The 15083-nt window shown below is 45.0% G+C and overlaps 1 long non-coding RNA gene across 1 annotated transcript; it reads right to left on the bottom strand.

Annotated features, from left to right (window-relative positions):
• Window positions 1-10329: 10329 nt before the first annotated feature.
• On the bottom strand, window positions 10330-12859 carry LOC136506727 (uncharacterized). Its single transcript, XR_010771708.1, has 5 exons — window positions 12541-12859; window positions 11962-12066; window positions 11776-11870; window positions 11496-11684; window positions 10330-10502 (listed from the first exon to the last, which is right to left on the bottom strand). It is a non-coding gene; the product is annotated as an uncharacterized lncRNA (long non-coding RNA).
• Window positions 12860-15083: the final 2224 nt, after the last annotated feature.

The following is a 15083-nucleotide window of genomic DNA, read 5'->3' as shown; positions in this document are numbered from 1 at the left end:
TCACTTGGAGGTTCACGCGCTAATTGGCTTCACACGCCAAACCCTCAATAGGGTGCCGCACAACCAACACAAGATGAGGATCACACAAGCCACGAGCAATCCACTAGAGTACCTTTTGGCGCTCCGCTGGGGAAAGGTCAAGAACCCCTCACAATCACCATGATCGGAGCCGGAGACAATCACCACCCTCCGCTCAACGATCCTCGCTGCTCCAAGCCGTCTAGGTGGCGGCAACCACCAAGAGTAACAAGCGACATCCGCAGCAAAACACGAACACCAAGTGCCTCTAGATGCAAACACTCAAGCAATGCACTTGGATTCTCTCCCAATCTCACAAAGATGATGAATCAATAATGGAGATGAGTAGGAGGGCTTTGGCTAAGCTCGCAAGGTTGCTATGTCAATAAAAATGGCCAAAAGATGTGAGCCATAGCCGGCCATGGGGCTTAAATAGAAGCCCCCACGAAATAGAGCCATTATACCCCTTCACTGGGCATAACACGGGCTGACCGGACGCTCCGGTCCTACTGACCGAACGCTGCTCCTCAGCGTCCGGTCGCCCGATGGTGGCCACGTGTCTCCTGCGTTCAACGGTGAACGTTTGATCTCAACGGTCGACATGTTGACCGGACGCTCCGACAGAGCTGACCGGACGCTGGACCCTCAGCGTCAAGTCGTTTACAGTAAGGGTCCAAAACATGTTTTTGCCGACCTGGACGTGTCCGGTCATGCTTGACCGGACACAGCCCAGCGTCCGGTGCTTAACCCTAATCACTATGCCGACCGACAACACGACCGGACGCAGCCCTTCAGCGTCTGGTCAGTTGACCGACGCCAGCATCATTGCGACCAACTCCATTTCACCTCTAACTTCTTCACCCTTGCTCAAATGTGCTAACCACCAAGTGTATCACCTTGTGCACATGTGTTAGCATATTTTCACAAACATTTTCAAGGGTGTTAGCACTCTACTAGATCCTAAATGCATATGCAATGAGTTAGAGCATCTAATGGCACTTTGATAACCGCATTTCGATATGAGTTTTATCCTCTCTTAATAGTACGGCTATCAAACATAAATGTGATCACACTCTCTAAGTGTCTTGATCACCAAAATAAAATAGCTCCTATGGTTTATACCTTTGCCTTGAGCTTTTTGTTTTTCTCTTTCTTCTTTCAAGTCCAAGCACTTGATCATCATCATGGTAACATCATTATGTTATGATCTTCATTTGCTTCACCACTTGGAATGTGCTACCTATTTCAGGATCACTTGATAAACTAGGTTAGCACTTAGGGTTTATCAATTCACCAAAACCAAACTAGAGCTTTCACTAGGCCGGTGGTGGAGGTGGTGGCGGCGGAGGCGTGGAGGAGGAGGAGAAGAAGGAGGAGGGACGGGGGGTGGCGGAGGGTGGCCGGCAGCGGCGTGGAGGTGCCGGGGGAGGTGAGGGCTGGGGATTTTCTTTTTTAAAATTTTTTTTACACCCTCTAGTACTGGTTGTTTCATCCAGTACTAGTGGGGGACCCCTCTAGTACCTATTGGCCAGTACCGGTACTAGAGGGGGGGTTCCCAACCGGTAGTAGATCCATTTTTTTCCAGTAGTGCTCACGAGGACGGCGAACATCCCTTGCAAAGGCCATCCGTAGCCTAGTGCTACTAGTTAGCTGGGAAATATGGAACGAAAGAAATTCTAGAATCTTGAGACATCGAGAATCTTCAGTGCCTTGCATCATGGCGCGCATCAAGGACGAGGCGTCATCTTGGGTCACGGCAGGGGCAAAGAGGCTAGGAGCCCTGATTGCGCATGTATAGCAGTGTGTACATACTTCCGCTTTTTCATTCCGTTTTTCCCGGCTAGCCGGCTGTAACTGTCCTTCTCTTTCAATGAAATAGGCACATTCTTTTCTAAAAAAAATATGGCGCGTGCGCGATAATTCTCCTTATGTCACACGCGCGTGGGAGTAATGATCAATAATTTTGGCCCATTAGCATTTCATTCTGTAGCATGAAGATGAGTGCATGCCATGACGCCCCCCCCCCCCCCCCCCCCCCCCCCCCCCCCCCATGGAGTGATTCAGCCCATAGGAATAGTAATTCGGCCACTTACTGATTTAGGCCTGCTGCACGACGATGTCTTGTTTTTTTTTGTTTTTTCTTTTGCTTTAATTTTCTTTTTCTTTCGTTTTATTATACTGTTTCCATCCTTTCTCTTTTTCTTATTTTCATTCTTCTTTTCCTTTCATTTTTTACTTTTATTTTCTTGATTACGTTTTTTTTCTTTTTTATTGTCTTTTCTTTTCCATTTCATTGATTTTTTGTTATTCCTATTATATTCATTTTCATTTTTCATTCCTCCCTCTAAGACTCTAAGTTAGCGAGACATGGGGTAATATCCATGGGAAGCTAGACATGTGTGTTGTACGCTGTCGATGAACACATTGCTTACCACTAATTGAAATAACTACATTAGTGAGACATGTGGTGTCAAACCAATGGTTTAATCCCTGGTGTGTACGATCATATGGGTACCGTCCCAACTATTGCTTGCTTGGTTCTTCTATTAATGTTCTCTTAGAAAGCACAAGAGACCAATTTTAGTGTTATGATTGGACCAACCCTTAGAAAATACACCTTCACTTATTTCACCACTCACTACTAGAAAAAGTGGATCTACTACAGGTTAGGAACCCCCCTCTAGTACCGGTTGGCCACCCGGTACTGGCCAATCGGTACTAGAGGGGACCCTCTAGTACCGGTTGGAATAACTAGTACTAGAGGGTACTAAAAAATAAAAAACTAAAATCCCCCCCCCCCCCGCCACCCCTCCCCGCCGCCGCCAGCCCTCCATAGCCCGCCGTCGGACCCCTCCTCCTCCTCCTCTCCTCCCACTCCCCATCAACCACGCCGCCCCCACCGCCGGCTCCCTCCGCCAGTGGCCTCCTCCTCCTCCACCGCCCCATCCTCCTCCTCCACTGCCCCTCCACTGGATCCACCACGCCATCCTCCTCCTCCACCGCCCCCTCCGTCGGTGGCCTCCTCCTCCTCCACCGACCCCCTCCACCGGATCTGCCACCCCATCCTCCTCCTCCACCGCCGCCTCCACCGGATCCGTCGCCCCATCCTCCTCCTCCACCACCCCCTCCACCGAATCCACCCCGCTGCCGGCCTCCTCCGCCGCCACTGCTGCCCTCCACCACTACTCCACCTCCTCTGCCACCGCCATCTCGTCCGCCCCTCCTCCACCTCCTCCACCATGCCCGCCGTCGTCACCCCGCCGCGCCAGCCCCGAAGGCCGCTGCCGCTGCGCCTCGCCCTGCCGCCGCTCCTCGCCAAGGTGAGGGACGAGCGGAGGGGGAGGAAAGGGGAGGCCGGGGAGGGAGGGAGGGGGCCGGTGGTGGAGAGGGAGAGGGAGCCGACAGTGGTGGAGAGGGAGAGGGAGAGAGGAAGAGAGCTGAGAGAGGGTGAGCGTGCGGTGGCCGGTGGGAGAGGATAAGGAGAGAGAGCATGCGTGTGGGGGCGGAAAAAATCCTAAGTGTGGGTGGGCACGCCGGATGGGGATCTAGTACTAGATGGGGGTTCCATACCGGATGGAACCCCCATCCGGTACTAGAGGGGCTCCGCCGTACCCCAAATTTGGACCCGGTACTAATGCTACCTTTAGAACCGGGTCCAAAAACAACTGGTACTAAGGCTAGGGATGAAAGGTCATTTTAGCTTCAGTTTGGTCAAATTGGTCAAATCTGAACTTTTTTATACCACTTTTATTGGGCATCCATTTTTTTACATTTGCAGAAATTTCATTGTCATTACTCTTCTCCTTGTCTAGTTTCAGCTTGTTTCAGCTTATTCTCTCTCACAGAACACTATTGAATCAGCCGAAATCAGCCAAAAACTGATCAGCCGGACACCCCCTATATCTCTAAGTACTCCTGCATCCAATTCCAGTGTACACTAGTGTATCTAATTACTAGCTAGTCGAGCTATAAATGTATCACACTAATTAAATTACTATTGAAATAATTTGTTTGGTCACAACTTGCTGCAACACCTTGAAGGCAAATGAAAAACCCCCACACCTTCCTCCAATTCTACAAACACGCAATCAATAATATCTGCAGATTTTCTAGCGAAAGGTAGTTTTCTATATATATAACCTTTTTCGACTACGTTTCATTGCACTTTTTCAACTAGTCTTTTGTATTCACACATTCTCTTGATACTGGAAATATTTTTTTTTACTTGGATACATAGGAGAGTTGCTTACCATTGTGTTAAGAAGGAAAACCCAAACAATCGACACACCCAAAGCATACAAACACACACATGGTCCGCTCAGCTAGAGTTTTACAATCGTTCCTTGGACAACAAACACGACGACCAAACCATCAGTGAGCATCCCACTGGCAATTACCTTCAAGTGAGCAGTGAGCTAAACTCCTAGCACCCCTATACACCAAAGGTGGGCCTCCTCGAAATCTGTCTAAAAACTAGCTGTACACTACTGGAAGTGATTTGCCAGCTAAACATGATGCATTACCGTTACGGTTTTTCATAATTTGAGAAATGCACTTGGCAAAAATAAAAAAAAAAGGTATAAAAGTTCATGTCATCAAGAAAAAAAAAAGCACCATATAACCTGTTATGCTTGTAGATTTGCACTTTGAAGTCACCAAGAGCTAGAACACATAACACCTCAAAAGGGTGATGGATATGAATCACGCCTCATTTTCCTATTCAAAAGCAAGGAAAACAAGTTGTCAAAAATCAAAATAACGCATGAAACACAACCATGCTTCTCCCAAGAATCTAGGCAAAAAATAGCTCAAATAAAACCCCCATTTTTAGTCTCCCTAATTTCTCCAAGGAATATATGCACTCCACCCCCTCAACGTCCTCCCATTTCCGCTCCCTTCCCCACCCCCACCTCAAAAACGCCAACCCGCCCTCTCTCCGCGCCGCGAGTGCCACCACTACCATTGTTCCGTCCGCAAGAATAAGGAAGCGAGCTCCAGGAAGAGCTCCCCTCCACCGGCTTCCCCGTCCGGCCGCCCGGCGATCGCGCGTCCTCCTGGGCGTCCCTGCGGTAGTCGGGTCGCCGGGTCCGGGGCTCCCATGGCGACGGCGCAGGAGCAGGAGGAGGTGGTGGCTGTGGCCGTCGTGAAGGACATGATGCGGCTTCACGGCGGAGGAGGCGGCGGAGCAGGTGGAGTAGGAGGAGGGGAAACGGTGGGGTCCTGGAGAAACATCGACATTGCCTGGCGCAAGGCGGACGAAGCCGGTGAGTTGGTTTAGTTTCTTGGTTGAAAGAAAAATGCATTTTTAATGGCAAGTGTTCATTTTGAGCGAGGCGATGTGCACATGTTAGGCTGGAATTTGCTCGATTTTGTCGCGGCTTGGATATTTGCTGCTTTATCGAAAAAGTTAATATTTTCTAATGAATTATCCCCTTTGCTCTCAATTGGCAGATTAATTGGAAATTATTATGATTTCTGATTGAACACTGAAAAAATTAGAAAATTTGTAATTTATCATTCATGAATGTTGCAATCAAGCACTTAGATTGCTTAAATTTTTCTTTAGTCTCATTGATGCTAGATTGAATTCTTCATCCGTTTGAATTTTATCTCACATTTAGCTCTTTTAGCTGCATACTTCATAATCTAATCCGATTTGGCACAATAAACATGACCAAATATAGAGAGGAATTACGTTTTGGTTTGATCAGTATTAGGTTCTCAGTATAGTATTTGAAACCGTGCACCTGCCAGACACTTCCTGCAATACATTTTCTAACAGAAGTGCTGAAATCAATTTTATAACTAGCTCTGGTTTGCTCTACGATTGCTCCCTCTTAGGCATTCATCATTCTAGAGTTAGCTGCAATGATTCCCAGTTCTTGGCTAGGTGCCTTTATTCTTTGGCACTCCTGAATATATAAAAAAAAGGGCAATGGCAAACAGGACTTAATTATAGTTTATTGGTGGCTATTTTTTATGTTCTTTGATCGTGGTTGTCATGAAAAATAAATGATCTTACCAACCTGTGTACGTTGAATATCTGCATCTATATATTTAAAAGTATGATTACTGCTTGTCCACTATTCGATCCACTTAGGTTCTAAACAATGTCAATCTTGTAACTGAGTTCTTTACATACTGTCATTGGGCTTCTATCAAAGGTTTACACTTCATTGATATAGTACTTCTTTCAACAAAGGTATGATATGTTTTGGTCTATTTTTGTCTAGCATATAACTGTGTTGTGATGTAAACACTTATAATTTGGTTGTTAGAAACTTAGCATAATCAGATCATCTGAATTGGTGCTTCTTTTTATTTGAGAAATGCAGCAATAAGAAGGTATGAAGCAGCCAACTGATTGCGAAGGATAGTTGGGGTAGTGTGTGCAAAGGAACTAGCAGAAGAGCCTTCTGAGGAGGAATTCCGGCTTGGCCTGAGAAATGGCATTATTCTCTGCAACGCACTCAATAAGATTCAACCTGGTGCCGTGCCCAAGGTTGCATTTTTCTCTCCTCCAGATCTGTATAGTACTGCATTTTCTACTTTGTTATTTTGCATGCTAATAAGTATGGCATTTTTTAGGTTGTGGAGGTACCATCGGATTCTACAGTCCCTGCAGATGGTGCAGCTCTCTGTGCATATCAATACTCTGAGATTGTGAGAAATTTTGTCATTGGCCTCCAAGATTTAGGTCTTCCAACATTTGAAGCATCAGACCTGGAAAAGGTGACAATTTGTTTGATTTATTTGTTTTTACAACGACAGACCAGTTCTTGTAACATCACAATTTTGGTACTATTTCGTGGATTATCTCCTGATTTGTAAGGAATGCTGCTGCTTAAATCAAGTAGCTAAAGTTTTCTTTATGCTGCGCGCCTAGAGCCACCAAAATCTGTAGAGCCTATCCTAACACCTGACTATGAGCTGCGCCTGTGTTTAATAAAACTGATTCGTGATCAATCCTTCTTGGGAGAAGGCAACGAAAACCCATACTCACACCTACAAGAGTTTAAACAGACCTGTGTATACTTGCGTATCGCTGACATGTCTGACAAGACCTTAAGATGGAAGTTATTTCAGTTCTCTTTGACGGGAAGAGCTAAACATTGGTACAGTTAAACCATTGGAAGTATGCAAGGAGATTAGGCAACGTTATGCTGTAAATTTTGTTTATATTTCTTTCTCATCTCTAAAGTGGTTAGCCTTCGAAAAGCGATTCTAAATTTTAGACAATTAGAAGAAGAATCTCTTGGCATATCATGGGAATGTATTAATGATCTTATTACCACCGGCCCAGACCTTGCTATTTTAGACCCGATGCTCCTTCAACATTTTTATATGGGTCTCAGCAAGGATTCTGCGCAATCCCTTGATTTAGCCTCTAGAGAAGCTTTTCTTTATTTGTCTGCTAGTGAAGGAAGGTCTATGCTTAATAGAATTAGTGGAATCACTCTCTGCACTAGCATTCATAATGAATTTGTCGGTGTTTCGAATAAGCACCGGCTAGTAAATTTATATTTATGCGCGTTAGGCCCGGATGGTGCGCTAAAGGACACAAGGTTTATACTGGTTCGGGCTGAATGTCCCTACCTCCAGTCTGTTGCTGCTCGTGTTATTAGCACCGAAAATGGTTCGTAGTAGGGGGTACAAATGGTCGAGAGAGGGACTGGTCCTAGGTCTCTGATGGAAGGGTCGAAAGGATGCCAAGAGCCTAGTGGCGGCTTGGTTGTGTGCGTGATCTAGAACTGAACTCTCTATGAGCTCGTCTGTATGTGAGTTGTCCGTCAAAAGTTGGTCCCTCTAGTGGGGACCCCTGCCCTCCCTTTTATAGACCAAGGGGGGAGCAGGGGTTACAGATTGGAGAAAGAGGAAAATACCAAGAGTATAGAAGGTCCTTCGAAGGATCCAGGTCTTTCTTTTTCCCTACGCCTTCCCTGTATAACATGGCAGACAGTGTCAAAAGTGGCGTGTTCGTTGATCTTCATAGGCCATGCCCTGGCCTCTTTTAGCAAGTGGGTGTGTCCCGTCTCGCCTCCGCGGGCAGCGTGTCGGGCAGGGGTGTCGATCTCCGACCCCGTGGGGAGCAGATGGCGCGGTGACTACTCGTTTGCCACTGTAGAGGATGGGAGTCCCTGCTTGGAACGTAGTGGTCGTCGTATGTCCGTGTCGGGTTCTTCGCCCGGAGGCTGAAGGCGGCGCCTACAACCCTGTAGGGTGAAGAGCACGCGCCTGCCACACTATTCAGGCTCTGCCATGCCTGGAAGGGTCTAAGCGCCCGTCCCGTCACGCCCTGACGGTACTTTCCTGCAGGGGCGCAGGGCATGGTCCTCGATGCCGCGGTTGACCCGAATGTCTTGTCTTACCCTGTGCCTATCATCAATCATGAGGGAGTGGGGTGTGGTTGCCAGGCGAGGTCCGCCCTCAGGCATCAGGCGAGGCGGAGCCTAGCTTTTATCCATCGGGCGAGGCCGAGCCTAGCCCTCGGGGGTCGGTTGAGGCCGAGCCCAGCCCTCAGGGTCGGGCGAGGCGGAGTCTATACCTCGGGGGTCGGGCGAGGTGGAGTCCAGCCCCTTAGCCCTTGGGCGAGGTGGAGCCGAGCCACCAGCCCTTGGGTGAGGTGGAGCTGGCCCACGGGCGTCGGGCGAGGCGAAACCAAACTCCCGTCGTTCGGGCGAGGACTGTAGTAGTGCTCTTGTCCGTCCGGGAGTTTTTAACATTCGATGGCCATTAGTTCCACCTTATTAGGTACCCCGGTATTAGGTCCCTGACAGAACTCCTCGAGGATGAGAAAGAATCATCTCCTGGTCAGGAAGAACAAGTTTTGATAGCCGAATCAGAACCACTCCAATCCCAAGATTCAGCTATCAATCCTGAACCATTAATACCCCAAAATCATCCAAAGGAAGAAGAAATTCCACCTTTGGAAAGACCTGATAAAATTAATGATCATCTTTTTTATGCTGGTTTTGGGAAAAGCTTAAACTTTCTGCTACATAAGAGACCTTCGAGCGAATATAATTCAAATCCTCTTAAGAAGGGTTCTATTTAAAAGCGTCTTTATTCCCATGTAGGACATTGGAAAGAATTTAAGGGTGGCATGTCTAGTGAAACCATAGAAGGACAGCCAAGCTATCTAGAAGCCATTCCTATTCTCTCCTCTTCTATACCCATATTAGATGTCTCATCTGAACACATCTCTAAACCCATCCTTGACCCTGATGATCCCTCTTACGCTCTTTCTTCTAAGTCTCATGATGATCCTAGAAACCCACTAAGACACACAAAGCATAGGAGTCATGAAGTCCAGAAGGATGACCAAGAAGAGCAACGGCGATGGCTAGAATGTATTAAGAACTCGTATGCCACTGCTAAAGAATGGATGGACAAGGACGAAGCCTTATAGGTAGAATACAAACTTGATTTAGATCCAAACGGTGAGCTTAAATCAATCTCCTTAATAAATATAACTCACCCAAGTTTGGAGGAGGCCTTAGTCAGGATCAACCCGAGAGTCACCAATCCAAGGAAAATATTGGACATCCATGAAAAATCACCCTTGGAGCTTGAAAGGAAAGATTACATAAACAAGCATGGAAGCTATTTCATGAACACCTCATCAATTCCATGCTCACATCACTACTAATTTTTGACCCTGTTGCACCGATAAATTTTTGATGTAATAGGGCCAAAATTGATGCCATAGCTTGGTACCGCATCAATTTCACATTTGATGCGAGCCGATGCAATAGCTCTAGATGCAATAGCCTTGTCGCATCGGTTTGCTATGACCGATGCAAGAGTTCACTATTTCATTAGCCATCTGTTGTCTCTTGCATCAAAACAGAGAGATGCAAAAGGGTTATTGCATAAAAATCGTTTCGATACGAGGTCGCTATTGCATCGGCCATAAATGTCTCTTGCGTCAAGATAGAGAGATGCAAAAAGGTTATTGCATCAAAATCATGTAGATGTAATACATTTAATTAATTTGATGCAATAAGAATTTCAATTGCAACAGCTAACATTCGGTGCAATAGACCATATTGCATCAACATTAGGTTTGGTGCAATAAAACATATTGCATCGACATTAGGTTCGGTGCAATAAAACCTATTGCATCAACATTAGGTTCGATGCAATTCAAACTATAGCATCGACATTAGGTTCACTGCTATTTTATATTGCATCCATTTTTATTTGCTGAATAATGAAGATTTGCAGCACATAAATTCACAAAATTACAAAATCAAATGGCAAAAAGGTCAATGATATTAATAACTTTGACCATCCACATTCAGTAACGTTTACAATATAAGAAAATATATTAAAAGAAGCTCGATAGTTCAAGAACTAAACAAAAGAAAATTAACACAAATAATGAAAGGTTCGTTGTCATTGCAGATTTCTTGATTGATCAGTTCATCCTTCCAAAGAGTCCGAGCAATCTTCTCAAGGTTCAAGGTTCAATGTTCGTCTTCCTGCTCAATAGAAGCAGTGCATATGCCATATGCATTAGTAATTAAAAATATTTACGACTGAAGGGTAGTTGATTAAGGACCAGTAGATACACAGTAATTAATTGACCAACAGTTATACATAAACTAGCTGATCAATATAGCACAAGTGTACTTGATAAATGAATAAACAATGCTCATATAGTCATATATCATATAAGAATGTTCAGCATTTACATAAAGACATATGTTGTAAACGAAAGGATTAACACACACACACACACCAGTCCACACATGCATGCCACTGAGGGTGTAGGGACTAACTGACGGCCTGATTTTATCAGGCAGCAGAAAATACACACACAACTCGTTAGTTAAACCTGAAATTTAGTCTCATCTAATCTCAGTTTACAATTTTTTTTCTATAGGCAAATAATGACAAAACTATCTATCTCCAGAACAATAGTGCCTAGTAGTGCAATAGTGCCAAACTAGTGTATACTAGTAGTTAGAGCAATGACAGGAAAAAAAACGTCCAACTAGTGTATACTAGTAGTGCAATAGTTCCAATCTGACCAACTTTAGTTAAAAAATATAATCAGCAAATTTCTGACAATTAGTTTGCAGAGAACCATAGCCTGGCAAAATAACTCGATGCCAAAAAAAATGAACTGGTTCTTTAGGATTTTAATCAACTGGCTCTTTAGGATTTTAATCAGCTGTTCAGTTCAGTTCAGTTCACACAAGCAAGAGGCTACAGAGGTCGGGTCAATTTGTTGCTCTGCACATTGTTTTTCTTTCAAGTCGTCTGCTGCAATGTGTATCTTCTATGGTTTTATATTTGAAAATAAAAAATAGACTGATAACTTATATGATCATATCTTATTATGATGCCTAATAGGGAGATAATATATGCTCACTAATCTATATCTGAACACATGTATAGAAGAACACAAATCAACTTCAGGTAAGAACACATTGATCCTTTGTATTCATCAAAAGATTTCCAGCTCATACCTTTCCGCCTTTCTTTCTCATATCTCGCTTTTTAGACGCAGCATTATTCCTCAGTGTCTGTGTTGAAATAAATTTCGCTTGCCCATTATTGCCTTTGTCATTTGGGAAAAGAGATCTGTTGGCAGTGCTGCGAGTGAAGCGACCAGATTGAATTGTGTTTTGTGTACTCAATACACTTTTTGTTAGAGTCTGCAAAATCCAGGAGATTTGAATGAACAATCACCTCTAAGCAATTATAAGAATCTATGTAACTGCAGGTGATATTTTGCAAATATATTACCTGTTGCACATGTTCTCCTCCTTGGCCGGGAGTGGGAACAACGGTAGGTTCATCAAAAGCTTTATTATTTATGGCCATTGCAGTTTCCTCCCAGTCTGCATGTTGAAAAAAAGATGCACACATTACGTCTAGATTAAATGTAGGTATCCATTACATTGCCGTTGTCATTTGTCAAAAAAAATTTACCTGTGCTAAATGTGCATCTTCATGTTCACTAACCAGATTATCAATAGCAGCAGCATTAGTAGTGAATTGTGCAGGTTCACGGGTGGCTGTGGTTGGTGCAGCAGTCTTTGTATTGGAGTTATAAAAGGCGAAACATTAGCATTCAAACTTTGATACATCTAATGAAAGATTAAAGCAGTAACCAAGTGCTTCATGCTCTGAAATTAAAATCATGTCTGTCTTGCAGACTACCTAGTGAAATTTAAAACTGCTTTACTCCTAGGAAAATGAATCCAGCATCGTTATATCAAGGCAAGAAAACACATGAGCCATACATACGAGATTTATTTCCCCCTGAAGAAGAAATTGCAAAAATAAACTGACAAACGACACAGGAGAAGAGCACACGAAAGGAAAATCACAGGAAACACAGCACTGCACCAATCACCTCATTATTTTGGATGCAAAAAAACAATTTGCATGCCCATGGTAAGATGCCAGTTCCACCGATTGGTCATGCTCATGCAGGCAACCGAGCATGCATGCAGAGATTCATAACTCGGTAGGGTTATTAGCAAACTAGGCCCATCGACTGCGTACCTGGGTAGGTCATCGTCTTCATTCTCGCATTCATCTTGTCCACGAGGTGTGTCCTCCGTTAGGTCGACCTCTACGTCGGCTTCACGGGAACGCCGCCGTCTGGACAGTCCCCTGCTGAACGACGGAGGATCGGGCAACCTCCTTGACGGAGGAGACGACAATCTCCTAGTAGACGCCCTCCTTATAATTAGCGGAGGAGATGGCTGGAGGTAGTAGACAGCGACATCCTTGATGCAGGTTTCTCCATTGCCTCGGAGTGGAGTAGATCCGATCGGAGGAGACGAAGACGTGGGCGACGGCTCGTCTCTCCGAGGCCTGTGATTTTGGAATCTAAACCGCATTTTAGGGGAGGGAATTAGCGGGCCAGTTTTTACTAACGTGAAGGGATTTTCGTGGGGGCGGGTGCGCGGGGGCGGGGTCTAAATTTTTTTGAGCAGCGTCGTGGTGTCCCTGGTCCGGGCTGGCTCATCTCCCTCTCCCACACCTAAAAAGACTAAAGAGTGGACAATCTCTTCGTGCGACAAAAAAGTTTCGCGTCATCGTCCTGCCATCCCCGTGCGATCCCTGCGCCGACATGTGGGCCCTGACATGCGCACAGCTCCCCGCAACCTCCCCATCCCAGGTCCTCTCTCTTCTTCCAGGGTTTGGCCGCCGCCGTGGCGAGCCGCCCGCTCTACCCCTGCAGCCATGACCCACGCCCGCCCTCCTTGCCCTTCCCGGCGGCAAAGCAAGGGCATCCGTTGTCGTGGCCGCCGGTCGTACATCCCCACTCCCTAACCTACGAGACTGACCCGCGTCTCTCTTCACCAGCACCGGGCGCGCAGGCGGGAGAGGTGGGGACTAGGGAGCTAGGGTTCCCTTCGGTGCCGGCGCAGACCAGTCTGATGGCGGCGGGCATGGGCAAGAGCCTAGGGGTGGAAAGACTCCTCTCCTACACTGAAGATCTCGTGGGCATCCTCCGCGCCAGCACCGACCGCGACGGCAACGCGCAGGTCGGCGCCGTAGAGCGGAGGCTGCTGTCTGGCTATCGATCCGAGTTTGACTACCTCGAGCTGCATATCAAAGGCCCGCTTGTCACATGTCCTGCTGTTTCTACGTTTTCAGTGTTTCTCCTCGATTGATATGGCCATATAGCCGTCTTTCTGGTTTAGATTTGGGGGATTTCAGCCAATCTCGCTACTAATTACAGTAATTTATTTAGTTTTTTAGACGAGTAATTTATTTAGGTTGAATTATTTGAATATTACATGAAAGGGCATTAGCTGTGCAAAGGAAACAAGGCATATCATCAATGTCATCATTGACTCACTGATGAAATCCTTTCATTTGCATAGGTGGTTTTCATGAATAAAAACAATTTAGAAGCTAGGACCCTGTCCAAACCTGCAAATGTAACAAAAGATCTAGCTCCAGGTATACCTTTCTCAGTGATGATTCACTTGTGAAGCTTACTTTAGACATAGAGTGTAGGTACACTATTAGTCAGACTCGGATAGAGGCACACATTTATTCAAATATCTGCTGCATATATCTTTATCAAAACAGAATTAGGGCCTCAGATTACAAAACCAATAGGGAGAGAATTAACAAGAAAATTTATAGTTTCTGGTCCTTAATACCTCCATGATGAACTTTAGTTACATAATTGAGTATTGCCACTGGGTAAAATTGTACCTAAATCCTATGTAAATTTATAGTTTCTGGTTCTGTAGGAACTTGACAAAAAAACGCATGAAGATACATCAATCTCAAGTCTAAAGGCAGGCTTGTTGCCTGCCAATACATGCAGGTATCGAAATTACATTCTCTAACATATTTTAGTCGTACATATCTACATGTGTTGGTGTTATCTCTTCAGTGACTGACATCGAGCGGGTTCTCTTCTGCCTGTGTTGGTGTTGCCTGTTAGATTTTCCAGAGCAATAGAACCTTATTCCCTCTTCTTTAGCCTCTGATATTACTCAAGTGGGTCTTACGGATGTTGTCAGGTTTGCTTCTTCTGTCTATTTATTTCTGTTTGATTCATAATTTCCATTTTTGTGTTGGCTTCATAGATTCAGCCCACATTTTTTTCTGGGATTTGCTTGCAGAAAAGAAAAGAAAGAAATACACGAAAGTGGCTATGGGTTTCACCACTAAAATGGTGGTAATCTTCATATATATAGGTATCAAATATGCATTTGTTAATCAATTCAAAGTTTCTCAATCTTTTTGGACAAAACCGACATGCCAGCAAGAGATAGATCTTATTAGCAGGTTACACTGAGAAACATCACCCTATGAACTAATAATGATCTTCTGGAATGCTTGCATTGTTTATTTTCACAAGGTATCCTAGCACATCAGCGTTAAAAAACTATGGTTCCTTCTATATTCAGATTGTTCATACATTTTATCCTTTTGTGCTCTTTTAAAAGGCTAAATCTTTTCCTCTGTTCACCAAAGCTCAGAAAATTATTTGTGAACTGTGGTATCTGATTAGTCGGCAAAAGGTATACCTTTAGTGGTGATTGTATTCATAGGATTTTCTGGGCCTTCACCAG

Source organism: Miscanthus floridulus, chromosome 15 (assembly GCF_019320115.1).
Source record: "Miscanthus floridulus cultivar M001 chromosome 15, ASM1932011v1, whole genome shotgun sequence".
Lineage (NCBI taxonomy): Eukaryota > Viridiplantae > Streptophyta > Magnoliopsida > Poales > Poaceae > Miscanthus > Miscanthus floridulus.
The sequence above is the reverse complement of the archived record's forward strand: the minus strand, read 5'-3'. Positions and strand labels throughout refer to the sequence as shown.